We start from the raw sequence: 18541 nt of genomic DNA, 5'->3' as shown, positions 1-18541 counted from the left end.
AGCTATTTTTCCAAAGCCCCAGGACACGATAAGAGAAAAATGTGGGAAAGTGCATCGAACGTTTGCTGTTCCTGGATGTAAGTAACACCTGCTTCTCTACATATCCTCGTGAAGTTTTCCAACATTAAAGATGGTCATTCAAAACGACACCATTCCACCAAAATGAACAAAAGTGTTATTAATAATATTACAAAAGATTTCTGTTTCAAATAATAATTTATCTAATGACGTGTTTACTGGCACAAGGGTGGGACAACCTCTCACTCACATGAGATAACACCAATAGTAACAATCCAACAATAAAGCTGTTTTTAGACTAACAAGGACCTTTTCAGTTCTGAAAGTTACAGGATATTTTTATAGTATGATTATCTCTTATATGTCAAAAGCTCAAGGAAAATTTTATTTATCAGTCCATGACTGATTTAAAATAATCTTAATCAAACCTGTTTTCATTTCTCTCTTAGCAAATTCTAGCAAATTCCCATAACAGCTCAGCTTAATTAGCCTGCTCTTGATTAATCTAATGATTGTGCTTATCAATAAATGCCCTGTCCAGTCATTCCTCAGGGGTGCAATAGACCAAGAGGAAAACATTGGCTTTAAATTCAAAGAGGTGACATTATAAATGCAGTGAGTTTCTTTTAGAGGTCAGCACAAGTGTGTTTACAGTAATCGGCCTGATATGAGGCGGGTAATTTGGCTGTTTATAGCCTCTCTTCCCGGTGTGAAAACCCTGTGGATGACAATTAAGTAATTAGTTCAATGTACCTGAACAGAGACCCCACACGTTAACTGATTACATCATCGAGTATACTGTGTGTCCCAGCAGAGTGTGGCGCTAGCAACAGCTAGGTCATGCGATTGAATCCCAGAAAACACACGTCCTTGAATGCACAGTAAGCTGCTTTGGATAAAACAAAATGCCAAATACATACATATAATTGAATGTAAAGATCTCAGTATACTGTTGCAATTATGTACAAAATCAAATTCGACTACTTTACAGCCATTAGCTGATTTTAAAACAACTGTATTCTATTGTTATTTATTTTAAAATTTTAATTTTACAAGTGATGGCAAAGCATCCATGATTAATTTGGAAAAATATCTTATTATCAACATTGAAACACTTCTGCTGATTACTTTATTTTTTCTCTTATGATGTATGATGCAGGAGGCATTTCTCATGTTTCTTTGATGACTAGAAAGAAAAGCATTTTTAAATAGAATTGTTTGATAACACTTTACTTAAAGCCTTTATATAATGCATTATAAAGTTATTCATAATGTATGTTATAAAGCATTATATCTTTAAAAGGTGCCCTAGAATGATTTGAAAAAATATGTTAAATTGTTCTCTGATATCTAAATAGAGGGTATGTGGCTTATTTAAGGTAAAAAAAAATGTCCAGATACGGTTTTACAGGTCCATTTACAACCCTATAAATTGTATGTAATGGCTCTGTTTTTGCCTTATTTGGAAGGGTTGTGAATATTAATGCAGAGTTCTGCTCTGATTGGTTTCACTGCTCAATGACATCTATGTGTTATCATCTATAAATTATTTTACAATGATAGCTTCTTAACTTTGAATCATGAACTGAACTGGGTAGCGTGTAAATATGTTGTTTGTACAGTAACGTTACAGTTTGACAGTAGAGTACTGATTTAAAAGCCAAACAAGGTAATGTAGAAGCCACTCAAAATCAGTTTCATGTTTACTACTCACCCGCTGCAAAATAATCATACTTCAGTTCTCAAAAATGTATATTGATTTAACAAATTGACTAGAAGCTTTTTCAAATGACTATCGTTTCAACTTAGATGGTGGAGAAGGTGACATTAGCTACAAGGCTCGAGTGAGTGATCTGTAAGCAATTAAGCAGTAGTAGTAAATGTAGTTAGCTTCTGAGTTATGTGTTGATGATAAAATTTAGGCTAATTTAGATTTCAATTCGGCAAAAGGGATCAACATACTTATCTACTGTTGTATTTAAAGGGATCCCCTGGTGTTGAGACTTGTATGGCTTAATATAACATAAATGATGTCTCTTACTGAATTATGTAGTAGAAAACCCATGAAAGATCTACGTTATTTAAAAAATCGATTTTATATTTGGACCATGGGCGGCGCCATTTTGTTTGCGTTCTAGGTTGATGACGTAGAATGGTTGAACTCCTCAATCAGCTGGCATTACCCGTAGCTATTTTTACCACAACGCAACTCGAAAATTGTTTCAGAGTTAAACAAAACCAATGAATTGCTTTGTAATTGTACTTAAAACACACTCAAACATACATGTGCAAACAAACTCACCTACACAAGTCACAAACAGATCGGCGGGCGGGCACACACACCTGACAGACTGCGCTGTCTCAATCGAGATGTTGGGCTGCTCAGTCTCCACGACAGGGGCTGAATCCGAAATCGACCCCCTATACCTTGAAATAGGGCATTATTTGAAGGGACGGCCATTTGTAGTGTTGTCCGACACCATAGGGACATGTTCAAGTGCAGTCATTCAGTCTCACGTTCACCGCAATAACGAGTGTACAGCCGATTTACAAACAGCTGTCCGACTTCACGCACTCGATCGTCTTCATTAACTCCTTCAAGTTGTATTAGGGAACAAAAGTAGCGAAAGTAATTTGTGTCTTAAAACTGGAAGTTTAAAGATTGAGGTTAATTCACTGAGCTTGTGCTCAAACTTTAATGCACAAACAATCGCATGCATCATCACCAAAACATCCTGCCTCTCTTCCTCCTCACGTTAACTTATCCCATCATCCTACCTAGATATTTCCCTCTGCTGGATACATTAGGCATTACAGTTAATCTACTGCATATCAACAGTCTATCTATGATATCAACACAGGGAATAGTGATTGAGGGTTATGTATGCGCGCACGCAGTGCGTGTGTGTTCGCGCCGATCTGTTGGGGTGTGTGTGTGTGTGTGTGTGTTCGCGCCGATCTGTTGGGGTGTGTGTGTCTGTGTGAGTCTGTGTGAGCGAGAGAGATTGTGTGCACATGTATGTTTGGGTGCGTGAAGTCGGACAGCTGTTTGTAAATCGGCTGTACGCTCGTTATTGTGGTGAACGTGAGACTGAATGACTGCACTCGAACATGTCCACTATGATGTCGGACAACACTACAAATGGCCGTCCCTTCAAATAATACCCTATTTCAGGGTATAGGGGGTCGATTTCGGATTCAGCCCCTGTCGTGGAGACTGAGCAGCCCAACATCTCGATTGAGACAACGCAGTCTGTCAGGTGTGTGTGCCCGGCCGCCGATCTGTTTGTGACTTGTGTAGGTGAGTTTGTGTGCACATGTATGTTTGAGTGTGTTTTAAGTACAATTACAAAGCAATTCATTGGTTTTGTTTAACTCTGAAACAATTTTCGAGTTGCGTTGTGGTAAAAATAGCTACGGGTAACGCCAGCTGATTGAGGAGTTCAACCATTCTACGTCATCAACCTAGAACGCAAACAAAATGGCGCCGCCCATGGTCCAAATATAAAGTCGATTTTTTAAATAACGTAGATCTTTCATGGGTTTTCTACTACATAATTCAGTAAGAGACATCATTTATGTTATATTAAGCCATACAAGTCTCAACACCAGGGGATCCCTTTAATGACAACACTGGCAGAAAATAATATTAAACTTTGTCATTTGACAAACTGTTATGTGTGCTACTTGGAGTTTCCAATTGTTTCTTTACTAGCATCTTGTGTTGGATCTAGACAACACAGGGGATTTTATCGTTAACTTTGTCTTACTAAGAAACTTTCCATTTTATCAGAAATGGGTTCGACAGTCAAGAAGTGGATAGAATCACTACTGGAATCGGCCCTTTCTTCAGTTTTAGACGCTGAGCGAATCCTGCTTGATATTGTCCAGGTTAGAAAAACTGTCCGCGGTGAAATGGGCAGATCAAACGAATGATTTTGAATTAAATTGTTGCATTATTCAATAGTAAATAAACATCAACCATGACTGTTGACATTTTTTATCTGTGAGAAGGGTATGAAAAGTCCTCACATCCCCTGCACAGCCTGGATCATAACATTTATTTCCAGGATCTGCCGTTTTTGCTATCCTCACGTGATGATTGTTTACCTGACAGTACTCCCGATTATTCTGGCGGCACATTTCCTTCTGACAATGAACATGGCTGGCATGCAAAGGCTTGGTTGTGTTTATGGGGCGCAGTATAACATGTCTTAATATCGTATTTTTCTTATATTTTACCTTTATTCCACACCTCTGTCTCCACTGTCCTTTGAACGGCTCGTTTTCTTCCTGCTTCTATGAAGCCCATCCCTCCGAAAAACGCAATGGTCTTAGATTGGTAAGATGGCCAAATGTAGTTTCATGTATTTTTATTGGCTGAAGGGTTGTCACTGGGTTGTTTTACTGGCACAGGTTGTCCAGAAACGCCACTCCCCTTACCATTACGGACAGAAGTCACATCTGCGGTGACTAGTAAGGGTTTATGATGTCACCAACCCAGGAAGAAGCTCGTTGTAGTCCAAACTGGCCATTTTTGTAGGCAATAAACTGCCATAACTTTAAAAGACAATATCTCTGTTTTTATTGAACTTTCAGCGCTGTATCTTTTCAGATACTGTTTATGCTCAAGCAGCACCATTACACACTAACTAAAGTTAAATCGGATGCAACCACCCCTTTAAAATGCATTATAATATTTGCAGATTCTTTGAAATGGGTTGTTTTTCATGTGTTTCAGTGCTGTATACCTTCTTCAATTTTTGTCTATAAATGTGCTTATAATTATTCAGAAGACCAAACAATGTACTATAAGGTGCATTACAAGGCATAATTAATGCATTAAAATACTTTATAATGTATCACATACACCGATCAAGTATAAAATTATGACCACTGACAGGTGAAGTGAATAATACTAATTATCTCTTCATCATGGTACTTGTTATATATTAGGCACCAAGTGAGTATTTTGTCTTGATGTTCCAAGTTGATGTGTTAGAAGCAGGAAAAATGGACAAGTGTAAGGATTTAAGTGAGTTTGACAAGGGCCAAATTGTAATGCTATATGATTGGGTCAGAGCATCTGCAAAACTGCAGCTCTTGTGGGATGTTCCCGGTCTGCAGTGGTCAGTATCTATCAAAAGTGGTCCAAGGAAGGAACAGTGGTGAACCAGCGACAGGGTCATGGGCAGAGCACGCGGGGAGCGAAGGCTGGACCGTGTGGTCCAATCCAATAGATGAGCTATAGCTCAAAAAGTGGCGACAGTGGGTACGGAGCAACGGAAGAAGGCTTGGTCTAATGAATCACGTTTTCTTTTACATCATGTGGATGGCCGGGTGCGTGTGTGTAGCTGGGGAACACATGGTCCCAGGAAAACATGGCCCCAGGATGGACTTGGTGCCAGATACCACAGCACACCTTCAGGGGTCTGGAGTCCATGCCTCGACGGGTCGGGGTTGTTTTGGCGGCAAAAGGGTGACTAACACAATAATAAATGGTCGAAATGTCATGCGTGATCAGTGTACAAAAGTGTTACCTTTTTAATTTTTTATTAATTTAATGCATTTTTGCTGAATAAAAGTTCTAACTGCTGGGGTGTAACAGCACTAAAACCAAATCTCTTTACCATGTGCACTTCTAATGACTGTATTTTGTAAACTCCTCCAATGTCCCATGTCTCCTCATGATTAAGGAGAGATAGCTCACCACGGTCATTACTGTCACCATCTGCCAGTGTTCCTTTACATGGTCATTTATAAAGAAAACTAACAGGGATGATTACATTTGGACACTGACTATCAGCTCATTTAAAGATGAGCGAGTCTGCGGAATCCCGCACATGTGTAAACGTTCTGTGCGATGATTTTAGAGACACAGATGAACATACAAGAGCTGTTTCAGCCGTGGATAACAACAATGAGAATTACTTCCACAAGAAAAGAACAGGGAGAGAATGAAATATATAATTCAGGCAAATGTAGTGTAGCAAAAAAAATGTACTGCTGATTGAGGATGCAATACATCACAGCTCAACACTGTGACAAAACTGCCTTCATGAGCAAATTCCTTTTTAATGCTATCTGTGGGGAAAATAGCATTCAGTGAGAGGATGTAAACAATGCACAGCAGGGAGTGAAACAACTTGTAATGATAACGTTGAAGTCGGTGTCGCAAGGATATCGGGTGATTAATTTGCACAAGTTACTGAACAGTAGCGTTTTAGTAGATTGTGCAATTAATATAACAAAACGAACAGCCTTCCAAGCCAGATTTCAGCATATGTATACCATGAAAGTACATAACACCGATTCAGTGGCTGGTAAGTTTTGAGATAAAATATGGCTTAAAGCCGCAACATATAATATTTCGCCACTAGAGGTTGATAATTCAAAACAAAGGCGTAGCATAAGGATGACTTGATTTCGCAGAGCTTTTATTAAAATTATTATCATGCCGCAGACAGCCACTTCCGATTCTTCCGGTCATGTGGGGTAAACGCAATGCTGTTTTATCATGTTAGATGCATTTGAGTGTGTTGAAAGTTATGTTATAATGCTACTCTGTGCGTTCGCTCTGCGGCTACAATACACTTGTTGTAAACTGCAGTAAGCTAAATCAATATTAGCATGGTAAAACATGGTACTCGCGGTACATCACGAACACAAGACTAACTGTGATGAGCTATATAACATTGATTTGTTTTCTATCAATGAATGTATCCAAACAGTTGCTCACCTGTCTAATAAAACACAAAATATATTAAAGCATCTTTAGTGTTGCCGTGGTTTCTACAAAATAAAACCGGAACTCGAGGGTAACATAGGTATGATGTCATTGATAGGTGACCCTGGTCCTGGTTAAAATTGCTTATTTTTCTGGATTTAAACATTCTTGGAAACATTTGCGATAATATAAGGACAAGTCAACGAAATATATAACATTGTTTTGTTTTTTGTGTGTGTGTGTGGATAATTTAATCCAAAAATCTTACATATTGTGCCTTTAACATAATCTATTACAGCTTTTACTGACTATAAACCAAATCTTTAATTTTTTGGTATGCATCATGCACTTCTTTAAACAAACCGTTTATACAAATCCAAACGGTAAACCAATTTAAAAAACACAAATCTATGTCATTGTCTATCTTTAACAATGCAGCTGTTTCCTTGAAAACTCTGAGATAGATATTTAAATTGATATAAGCTTCAAATGAAACTAAACACACATGGCATGATGTGTTTCATTTCTGTACAGGATATTTAGTGAAAGCAGAGCATTTGACCCTGTTAAACTTCATTCATAAAGAGAGCAGCAGTCACGCCTGTAGGAGTCAGTAAACCTCTTCCAGCCGCTGCGCCGCATTTCCGCTTCCACTGAACTCAAGAGTCCCCAAATCCCTGCAAAGGAGCTGTGAGGGACTCCGAAGCACTAAAGGACTCGATAGATGTCAGAATCACATTTATTCCTTACATAAGTCACTCTGAAAGTCTGCAGCAGTGCTCAAGTGGAATGCAGAGTTAATGTCAACACGGTTGCGCTGAGGAAAGAGTTTCACCAACTCCAAACTTTGTTTTGGCATTTTGACTGTTTGACAGACGCTTCCAGGATCAAACGCCGGACAGGTAAGAACATGTTAATAATGTAAACGTATGAAGAGTAAAGATAAAGGAGCTTTATTATGCACTGCTGACGCTGAATTCTCGTACGTTGTATCGATTGTTTGTTTGTTTTCTTCTGAGGAAAACTTCTACTGATATCGGTCTGAGTTTTGTAAATCTGGCGTTTAACATTTAAGAGTTTTCTAAATTGCATTGTCAATGAATGTGAAAATGTACCAGTATCTTTGTAACATTTTATACTGTTAATTTGTTAACTGTTTTTTATTATTATTTTGTTACACATAACGGATACTATAACATTATATATTAGAATTGTTAGATATGTTGGTGATATTTATTCATTTGACCAATGTTACCGAAAACCTAACATGTAGCATACCATCAAATACAAGAGGTGAAAAGAGTTTGACTATTTTGTGATATTTATCCTTTGCTAACTGTATACATTTATAAAACTATTATATTTTTTATAAGCGATACTATAACATTATATAATATTAGAACCGTTTAATATTTTTGTGATCTTTATCCATTTGACTTATTTATGTTGTCAGAAACTTTCATACAATATGTAGCATATCATAAAATATAAGAGGTGTAATGAGAGTTGTATGAGTTTGAGATCTTAGCCGGAATGTTGGAGAGCAGACACAGAGGTATTTCAGGAATCAAAGCTTAAATTCAGAGCTCTTTGAGGGACAACAGCTGAGAAGAGATCAATATGCTCTAAAGTGGCCAATGGAGACAACATCTACTTCAGAGCCTCATGTTTTCAGCTGTCACATACATGCCCTGCGTCTCAATCAGCTCCCTAGTTCACTAGTCAGGGCACTGATCAGGACATAAGTCAATGGGCTGACTCCCTGATCAGTGCCCTGACAGCTGAACAAGGGAGCTGATTGAGACGCACCCATGGTAAAAACTAGACTTATAGAACTCACAAGCATATACAGAATAATTTAGCCAGATTGAATAAGTTATTGTAGTGTTATATTTGTCTCATTAGCTTTCTTTAAACCTAAATGGCCCTGCACACTTAATTTTGTGGAATGCTGAGATTATCTGATGCCCCTTTCAGAGACGTTCGTCCGCAGGAGGCTTTTTTGTCCTTGCGTAAACAGCCTCCCTGGTTTTGTGTCCCTCTGGTCTCAGACATGGCCGTTGTGTTTACAGTCTAAAAGATCAGCATGTATCCCTTTGACCCTGACCCTCACATTCCAGTTCTGCATCCTGCAAGAGCAGGCAGTCCTCAGGACCACTGCTCTCCGAGGCCTTCTGTTGGGGGAAAACGTGGCAATATCCTCTGTGCACATGGAGGGCACGTGGCATAAGTTGTTTGTGGCAGATGAGTCCCCTCCCCATAAGCTTCATTGTTCACTGTCTTTTAAAGAGCCTGTGATAAATGCTGCCTTCATTTGCTCTCGAAATTATCGTAAATACAAGTTTCCTAGGTAAAAATTGACCATGAACGCAACAAAATTTGAATGCGATGAGCTTGTAATCATGACTTCGGAAGTGGGAGTTTTCCAATTTCCGATAGCACGTGAAGGCGACATAAACTCACCGCACAAAGTTCTCTGTCTAATCAAACACTTCAGCTGGATCTCATTGTTTTCATTGAGTTCCCGTTGGAAGATTAAAACTTTGATATAACGAAGATCAAAGCTTTCCATGCTCTGTGCGTTCAGAAATGAACACTTACTTAGTTTGTGATTTTACTTTTTGGAGTAAATGGATTATACACTAGTGTTTTTTGTAGTGTTGTTTACATCATCTCTAGCTCTAACCCATCATGCTTAAATTGTTAGTTTGACTAAAAATGAAAATTAGCCCATGATTTACTCAAGTCATCCATGGTGTATGATATTCTTCTTTCAGACGAATCAGATCAGTGTTAAAGGGGTGAGGAATTGAGAAATCAACTTTCCCTTGAGCTTTTGATATATAAAAGGTCATGGTAATATAAGATTATCCTGTAAGTTTCAGAGCTGAAAACTTCACTGTGTGAGCATCTTGATGTCATCTGTTGCAAACACCACCTCTACAGAATAATAAACACCCCTAATTCAGTACTCCCGCCCACCGACTCAAGGAGATGTTCAGATTGCGCTACCCAGCAGCGATAAACATGCCGAAGAAGATAGCAAGATATTGTGCTTTTCTAGCCTAGAAATCTAGACGCACCCTAGCGGCAGCAAATTTAATCTGCCCGCAAGTGTCGTCTAGGAACTCTCAATACCCTTCTGAGCTGTATTCCTCTCAATCTGGACGGGCCAATCACATCGTGTATAGAGTCGGCGGGCGGGGCCATAATGACGACGGGCGAGTTGCGTTTGCGTGCTTCTAGTAAACACAGAAACTGGCGAACGGCGGTGGTCTTTCGAATCAGCTTTGACTGCGATTCTGGAAGACTTGGAGTTAAGCTTTTCTCTGAGAAAATAACAAAGAACGGCACTGAAGTCATTCTTAAAAAGGGAAGATGTGTTCGGAGTTTAGCCGACCGGATAAGGTGAATGTTTAATCTATCAACAAGCTCTGTTTCACCTTCGTTGCTCTGGTTGGTGTAGCGCTATCCTATCGCGTGCAGAGGGAGTTTGAAAGACAATCATTTATCCCGGCCCTTGGATTGAGCCCTGTCTATGGTGAGTTTCCCGACCAAACATCTTGATGTGGGTCTGGTTTGTCAGACTAGTGCTTTTCCCATTTGTAGAAGAACACAGTCGCTGCATAAGCTTTCTTTGGCACCTAATATTAGGAATGTGTGATACAGGCACGGCAGCAGGATTCCAGTTTTGGATGGGCCAGACCAATTGTGGGTGGGCCTTAAATTAAAAACGTTATCAAGTCACTGTTTAACCTAATACAAATGACTGACTGATATACTGTATTCTGACTTTATGTCACGCAATTGCGAGTTTATATCTCATAATTGTGAACTTATAACTCGCAATTGTGAGGAAAAAAAATCAGATATCTGAGATAAAAAGTCGCAATTACACTTTTTATTTTTATAGTGGCTTCCATAGTTATATTAGGATATCTGTGCTTACATAATAGAGATTTTAATAGCTTCATGCTATTTAAATATTTTGTTGCACTGTAAAAAGTTTCGGTGCGTAGGATGGACCTGTCCGCGATCGCTCTCCGTGGTTCTGACCAAAGCGCTTTGGAATCTCTATTACGCACCTGGCTGTGCTTGCGCATCTCTCTACGGCATATAGACTGTAAAAGTGGCCAGAAATCTAATATTTCCCCAAAACAAATTTTAGTTCTGCTTGTATAACATGATGCCGAATAATTGACAATTGTGTTTAAATTTTAACCATACATAGCCTATAAACCACACTTCTCGACAGCTTCATTCAATAGTTGGCAATGTTTAATGATTTCATACAACATTAATTTCTTTCTATTTCATGAACAACATACTGAACAAACAAACAAAACATTTCAGAAGCCATTAACTTGTCAATCTAAAAAATAACAACTGGATTGGCTAAATGACACTCATATTTTTGCGTCAAAAGACAGGCTTAAAAGATTGCCAAATGATAGGCATGGGAAGAAGAGAGAACGTGAGAAGTATATTCATTCGTTGCAAATAAAATTATTTAACAGAAAAGAAAAGGTATAGGGCCTTTATCATCTCTCCGAAATTACAGGAGTAGTCGGCGGGGTTTGCTCTTGAAAATGTCAATGATTTCATCGAAGTCAAGAGTTACTGTAAGCTCTCTCTCAAATGTCAACAGACTGAGAGACATAAGGCGAGAAGTAAGCATGGTGCTCCTATTTGGTGTTTTAATTCGGTTGACACTGGAAAAGACGCGTTCAACTGTACATGAAGTCATTGGCAGTGTTATCAGAGCTTTTACGAAAGCATGGATATTCGGGAAAACGTCCTCATTACATATGTCCATCACTTCAACAAGACTTTTGAGACGTTCTCCTCTTTTTTTCTTCCTCTCAATGAGTTGCACAAACACCGCGAGCTCCGACTCTGATATGGCTATGTGGAAGCGCTTCCCTGCATCGTTGAGAGACTTCGCTATAGTGGCCAGGGTGGTGTCATTTGTATCAAGGGTAGGGGACATAAGGATTGCCACAGATGCCATGAGGCCATAGGTGTCACTGTGGAATCGAGTGTTCAGTTCATTAAGCTGGCAGTCTATTAACGCGTTGGAAATGTTGCGCAGGTCACTGTCACTCCTCACCCTTGTCGATTTCCCCAACGTGCATGTGACAGTACTTCCCTCAAATCGGCCTGGGAGCTTTCTTGAGCGGGGGGGCAAACTGGGTACATCCCAGTTCTCGACATCATGATCCCCCATCATCTTTTTTGTTGTTGCCAACATCTCTGAGAACGCACAGTCACCGGAGCGAATGTCTGTCAGTTCTTGTTTAAGGTTCTCGATCAAATCAATCGTGTCCGTCACTGATGTGTCGATGGACTGGAGGCTTTTAGACGTGAAGTCTGATTTACAGAACAACTGTTTAAAAAGTACAAGGAGGAAAATGAACTTTTTTGTTCTGATCTGCAGAAGGAGTGACTGTGCCTCAATCTCACTCTGCCCACCCTCTTCCGCGTACTGTGCCAGCACTTCCACGATAACATCATACAGAATGAAAACTTTTGTCACTGCGGCTGATCTTGAATCCCACCTGGTGTCACACCCTCGCTCCAATTCTAATGACCTCTGATCAGGCCGCATCTCTCTTTGCGCATTAAGGAAACGGGCATGACGTTCGCTGCCGCACATGAAGGTGTGCAAGGTGTTCAGAGAATCGAAAAAAGTTGAGGCATCCAGCGATGTCCGGGCCACAGCTGACAGGACGAGGTTTAATCTATGCGAGTGACAGTGCACGTATACAGCGTTTTGAAAGGTGCCCTTAAGGATGGCTTGGACACCCCCCTTATTCCCAGCCATTACCGATGCACCATCAAACCCAAAACCAACGCAAAGGCTAGGGTCTAGCTCAAAAGGTGCGACAACTTCCAGTATTGTCTGTGCTATTGCATACGCAGTCATGTTTTCTGTGGCTACGAGGCCAACAGCGCGTTCTCGCACAGTCCCCATGTGTACATACTAGTGTTGTAGTCAAGACCACCTAAACCGAGACCAAGACAAGACCAAGACTTTGCAGGGCCGAGACCAAGACTTTGAAGGGCCGAGACCGAGTCAAGACCAAGACCAAGACAGGCCGAGACCGAGTCAAGACCGAGACCAATGCATGTCCCCACACTTATGATAAAATGTGGAATATGCATAATGATTGGCACTTCTCTCGTATGTGTGGGTGTGTAAGTGTACCATGAGAGAAGTTTTGATCAAATAATCAAAAGGCATTGCAGCTTTGTGGGAATTAATCTTTTTCTTCTATAAGCAAATAACACTTAACTTTTCGTCAATGGGAGGCACTGAAGACGACGTGTCCATATTGTTTACAGTCTATGGTGGACACAAACACCAAACTGACACTAACAGAGTTTTGTGTTTTGTTTTGTGAAAAGCGCTCGTGCCCATTTTAAAACTCAAAGTTCCCTAAGAATGCTAATCTGGATGAGGTATTAATCTCAGACACAGTCCATTATGTCTTAAATGAATGTGAATAACAGGAGGTGGAATATGTATCATACAGATATGCATTAGTATGCTGCTTAAGCAAATTATTTTACATATGTACATATTCTTCATTTACAAATTGAAAATGTTATTGTGCAGCTTTATTGTGCAACAACAAGGAAAAGAAACCCGACTTGCATTTTTTGATTAACTACAGTTTGATTTAACAAATATCTCACAATGCAACGAAACAATCATTTTTTATTATCTTATGTTTATATGTCATATTATGTATGATCTCTTATCTTGATGTTTCTTTTGTTCCAACAGGTTGAATTGTTTTGGTATATAATCATATCAATATTAGAAATAGCATTAACAGTTAACAAATAGCCACATTTTCTGCCATATACAATTTAATAAAATGATCAGCTAGCTAACAAACAACTTTGTTCTGTTTTCACCTCACTCCAGTCTAAACTAAATGATTTTAGACTATATATTTTACTACACATTCAACATACATAAGCTGAAATACTGTGGATAGTTAAAACTAATAATTCTTACTCTCCACTCTTGCTAAATTGGGTAAGCACACTTGTGTTCTCATTTCTGAGGTGTTCTGAGTAAATGATTAAACTGATTCGTTCAGTTCATTGTTGAACAGATCAGTTCTTATTACCGTCGTTAAAATGATTCGGTTCAAATGAGTCATTTGGTCGTGAATCGGACATTAGCAGACCCGTTGTGTGTGAATCACGGCTGTTAGAACATCGCGGAAGGTTTGTCACACAGAAAACACTTCATAACTGGATAGAAACTGTTTCCTGTTTATTTAATGTATGATTTATGTCAGCTGTTTAGCTGGTCAAACGTTTTTTGAGCGCAATTCACACCGAGCGGTACTTCAAAACAGTTGTCCGAACGCGCAACGTTCAACATGGATTCGGTTTTCTGAACTTTTGATTTAGCTTAATATGTGAAGTATCAGAGAGAGCTTATGTGCTTATTTTGAAGACAGAGAGAGTGCGCGCAGGGTGGAGTTCTCTGCTCTTTATATGCCTTCAGCTGTGGTCTTGACCGGTCTTGAGACAAAATCCCGAGTCATCTTCGCCCGAGACCGAGACGAGACCGAGTAAAAATGCGGTCGATACCGAGACGAGACCAAGACCTTTAAAAAGTGGTCTCGAGACCGGTCTCGAGACCAAGACCGATCTCGAGTACTACAACACTAGTACATACCGTAAGCAAACGGCCACCAGCTGCTTTTTAGATACATCCTTACACTCGTCTGCTAAAATAGCATAGAAAGATCCCTCATGTAGTTCACGTTTAATATGTCGCAACAGGAGAGTGCACGCAGCATCCAACAGGTCATTTTGAATTTCGTGACTGAGCATCTTTGCATTGCTAGGGATCGCATCTAGTCGCTCCTGTGTTGCTTTGTCATGCCTGCAGACAAGTCTATAAAATTCCAAGAAATTGCCTGCGTTTTTTACCTCATCGTTCTCCCGGTTACCACGCAGGGGTACTTCTTGTTTGGCACAAGTGATAAGAACGTCCAGAATGACTTTAATGTGCTCCCGATTCCTCTCTATGATTTCACCCTGTCTGCCATCTATGTTGTTAAGTTGATGGATCACAGAGCCACGCTCAGACAGTGACAGCCTGTAATTATTACATTTATCCAGTGCAAATGTGTGCGATTTGCTATTTTGGTGCTTTAAACAAGCGTGATTGAGGTGCTTCCAGTCCCGATATCCAGTCTGGCTAAACTTCTCCTCCCTGCCTCGCTCACCAAAGTGCCTGCACATCTTACAGAAGACTGCATCCTTCCTAATGCTGTACTCAAGGAAATTGTATCTGCTATACCAGTTTGTGGAGAAACTCCTTGCTTTGTCACCTATCACTGTGACCGGATACTTAAGCACTGGTTGAGTTGCGGGCTCATCCACAGAAGACAGATCCACAGGGCTATCGGCGGAGGTGCTGAGAGGCGGAGGCGCTGACGCTATACTAGCACCGGCGCTAGTCGCACAAATCACACTAGCCGCACTAGCATCCAGGGGTGGCAGAGAAGATGTGCCACTGCCAAGTGTTGTGTCCTGCTGCCCTCCTTTATCTCTTGTTTGCAGCGATGACTCCGATACCGTTCGCGCACGTTTAAGGTACTTAAACAACGACTGCTGCAACATCCTTTACTGGAAATTATTTTCACGATCACAAATATCCGATCTCGAACCTCACTGTCACTTGCGCAGAAACATAAAAATAGACACAAACAACTGTTTAAAATTAGTTAAAAACAAAACATTTAGACTTGCCTATTACCACAAATTATGAGTTTATTTGCCATTCTCAACCATTTTTTTTACTAAATTAAAATATATTAAAAGTTTTAAATTTTTTGAAAGAAAAGTTTTGGGTGGGCCTGTTGAAAAGTGGGTGGGCCTAGGCCCGTCAGGCCCACCCATAACGCCGCGCCTGGTGTGATACTTCATTTATTTTTTCAGCTAACATGGGGAAGACATGTACACCTGTTCGCTTCATTTAAATACAGAATCATTTGTAAACAAGTCTCAAGTCGATGCTGGATATGCAGACACAATGCTGTGCTTCTATATTGGATCTGACAGGAATGGTACAACACACTTATGTGAGTAAAAGTCTTTTTAATATGTAATAGTAGTCCCAGGGCAATGTATTTTCCAGACGGGCTAACAAAATGGAAGCCCGTCTCCAGGCCGGTGAATCTCAAATTAGTGAAATAATATTCCTGTGTGTGTGTGTGCGTGCGCGTGTGGTTCGCACTTATATTCACCAGTTGGTCGGGCAAAGTAATACAAAAATAATAGTCCAATCAATCGCGGGTGGATTAGAAATAAATCATTGTTTGTTTGATAAAGATGTTTACGAGCCCTGTGATCGAGAGATTCATTCCGGTTGCCGCTTTCGAAACAATCCAACCTTCATGTGAAATGAACTGACAGGGGAGCTGAAGCTCATTAAATATGAAAATCTTCTCCGATCCTAGCCGTGGGCATTTACTTCTATGTCTCCGGTGCGACACACCCATCAAAACCCAGCGTTCAGGAGAGAGTCTCAAAACCAGTGTAGAAAATAGCTGATTACTTATTAGTTATGATGTTTTTTAATGTAAAAACCACATGAATGTCATTAGTTGACATTCTGACAACAGTATAATAATAAAAAAAATACAGTTCATGACACCTTTAAAAAAAGTCCTGGCTAATGCCACCATTATAATGTCAGTGAACTGTTGCCTCATTTATAAAGTCTGTAAAAGTGCATATGTCCATCATTGAACTGCTCTCCGGGGGGTTAATAAAGGCCTTATGAAGCGAAATGGCGCGTTTGTGTAGTAAAAATATCCATATTTAAAACTTTATAGACTAAAATAACTAACTTCCAGATTGCCGTACGCATTGATTTACAGCGAAAGTGTAACCCTTGAACCTTTGACGCATGCGTATTGATGAACGCAGAAGCGAAGAGGATAGAGTGAAACAAAATGTAATGTTGGGAATTACTCTTTAAGCAAGTCGACTCGCTGACCGGTGGAAGCTAGTTATTTTAGTATAATAAAGTTTTACATTTGTCTTACACAAATGCGACACTTTGCTTCAGAAGGCCTTTATTAACCCTCCGCGGCCATGTGGAGCAGTTATATGATGAATTCATAAGCGAGACAACAAATTCACTGCCATTATAAAGCTTGGACTAGCCAGGATTTTTTTTTTTTTTAAATATAACTAATCTTATTCATCTGATTTTCTGAAAGAAACATGTCATATACACCTAGGATGACTTGAGAGTGACTAAATCATGGGCACATTTTCATTTTTGGGTGAACTAACCCTTTAATTGCTGTTTTTACAGCCCAAAGTTCACGAACGTTCTCATTATATCCAGCCGACTAAGCGTCCCCACACTCTCACACCCACATAGAGTCCACAGTTGTTAAATCAACAGTTTTGTTCTCCCTTTGACCTCATTGGCTCATTCGACCAGTGCCAGGCTGTTCTGTGCAGGGAGGGATCACTAGCCACGAACGGGAACAAGAGCTGCTCTGTGCCTCTGTGGGTATGGGACAGTATCGGCCTGATGGTTCAAGCTATGACTTAGCAGAAACAGAAGAAAGATCAGCTTGACACATCACTCACAAGTGTGTGACATAAGCACAGTAAATGGCATCTTGAGCAGTTAGCTTGCATGTCATCATGCTCATTCAGTTGGGCTCTGTGACATCACCACTATAGATGTGATAGTGTTAAAAGATGGAGAGCAGAAAATTATTATAGCTCAGACAACATATACTGAGCATGTGTATCACTTTTAGCAGTGCTTTATGTAACTTCAAAGGGTTTCCTGTAAAATGACACCAACACTTTGTATTTAGACCACTGCATGTGGGTATAGGAAGCTTGTCAATTTGGGTAGGCCAAATCCAGGTGGAAATGGTAGTAATTTAGTGTAAATATGTTACTCTGTGTAAAGCAAATGCCAAAGTGATGCATGTCTCACTTTGAAAGTAGACATTCTACGATTTCAAATGGTACCAAATATGAGGTCAGAGCTCCTCCACAGACATTTAAAATTAAAGTATAGACTTGATGATGTCGTCCCGGACCCTGTACAGGGTCTGCAGAAAAGCAAGGACGCTAACATTCAAAAGGACGGCGTCAGCAAGTTCAGCTTTGCGATAACTATATGGCAAGTACATTCTTGTCTATATTTTGATGCTGTGACTCAACCACATGCTGTTGTTTACAGTCATTCTATTTTGGAAAGCAGACTGTGTTGGTTCTATCGAAAAAAAAGAGCAGTCTTTCTGTTTTAAAGGGTTAGTTTACCCCAAAATGAATATTAGATGTTTATCTTCTTACCTTCAGTGCATACATATTGCTGTCTTTGTTTCTTCAGTAGAACAAAAATGAAGATTTTTAACTCAAACAGTTGCTTTGTGCCACTCATATAATGGTGTGAATAGGTAACAATTCTATGAGAGGAAAACAAACAAACAAAAAAAATGCTTAGACAACGCGCACAAAACTCCTGCTACTCATGACAACACATTGATGTCTTAAGAAACGAACCGATCGGTTTCTGTTAGAAACCGAACAGTATTTGTTATTTTTTTACTTCATATGCCGATGAGTCTAATCAAGTTTTCCCATCGGGTATTCCTTACATCTGAGAAGGTCAAACTGGTGCGATCATATACATGCATACATACATATGAGGAATCTATATATTTATATTATATGTGTGTATATATATACATATATATATATATATATATATATATATATATA

The 18541-nt window shown here is 39.7% G+C and overlaps 1 protein-coding gene across 2 annotated transcripts in view; it reads left to right on the top strand.

Annotated features, from left to right (window-relative positions):
• Positions 1-7376: 7376 nt before the first annotated feature.
• tspan9a (tetraspanin 9a) overlaps positions 7377-18541 on the top strand; it is a 324934-nt gene continuing 313769 nt past the window's right edge. For both annotated transcript variants that reach the window (XM_067420224.1, XM_067420225.1), the window contains exon 1: positions 7377-7647. The gene's annotated coding sequence lies outside the window, so the exon portion shown is untranslated. The remainder of the gene's footprint in view (positions 7648-18541) is intronic.

Source organism: Pseudorasbora parva, chromosome 16 (genome assembly GCF_024679245.1).
Source record: "Pseudorasbora parva isolate DD20220531a chromosome 16, ASM2467924v1, whole genome shotgun sequence".
NCBI lineage: Eukaryota > Metazoa > Chordata > Actinopteri > Cypriniformes > Gobionidae > Pseudorasbora > Pseudorasbora parva.
The sequence above is the reverse complement of the archived record's forward strand: the minus strand, read 5'-3'. Positions and strand labels throughout refer to the sequence as shown.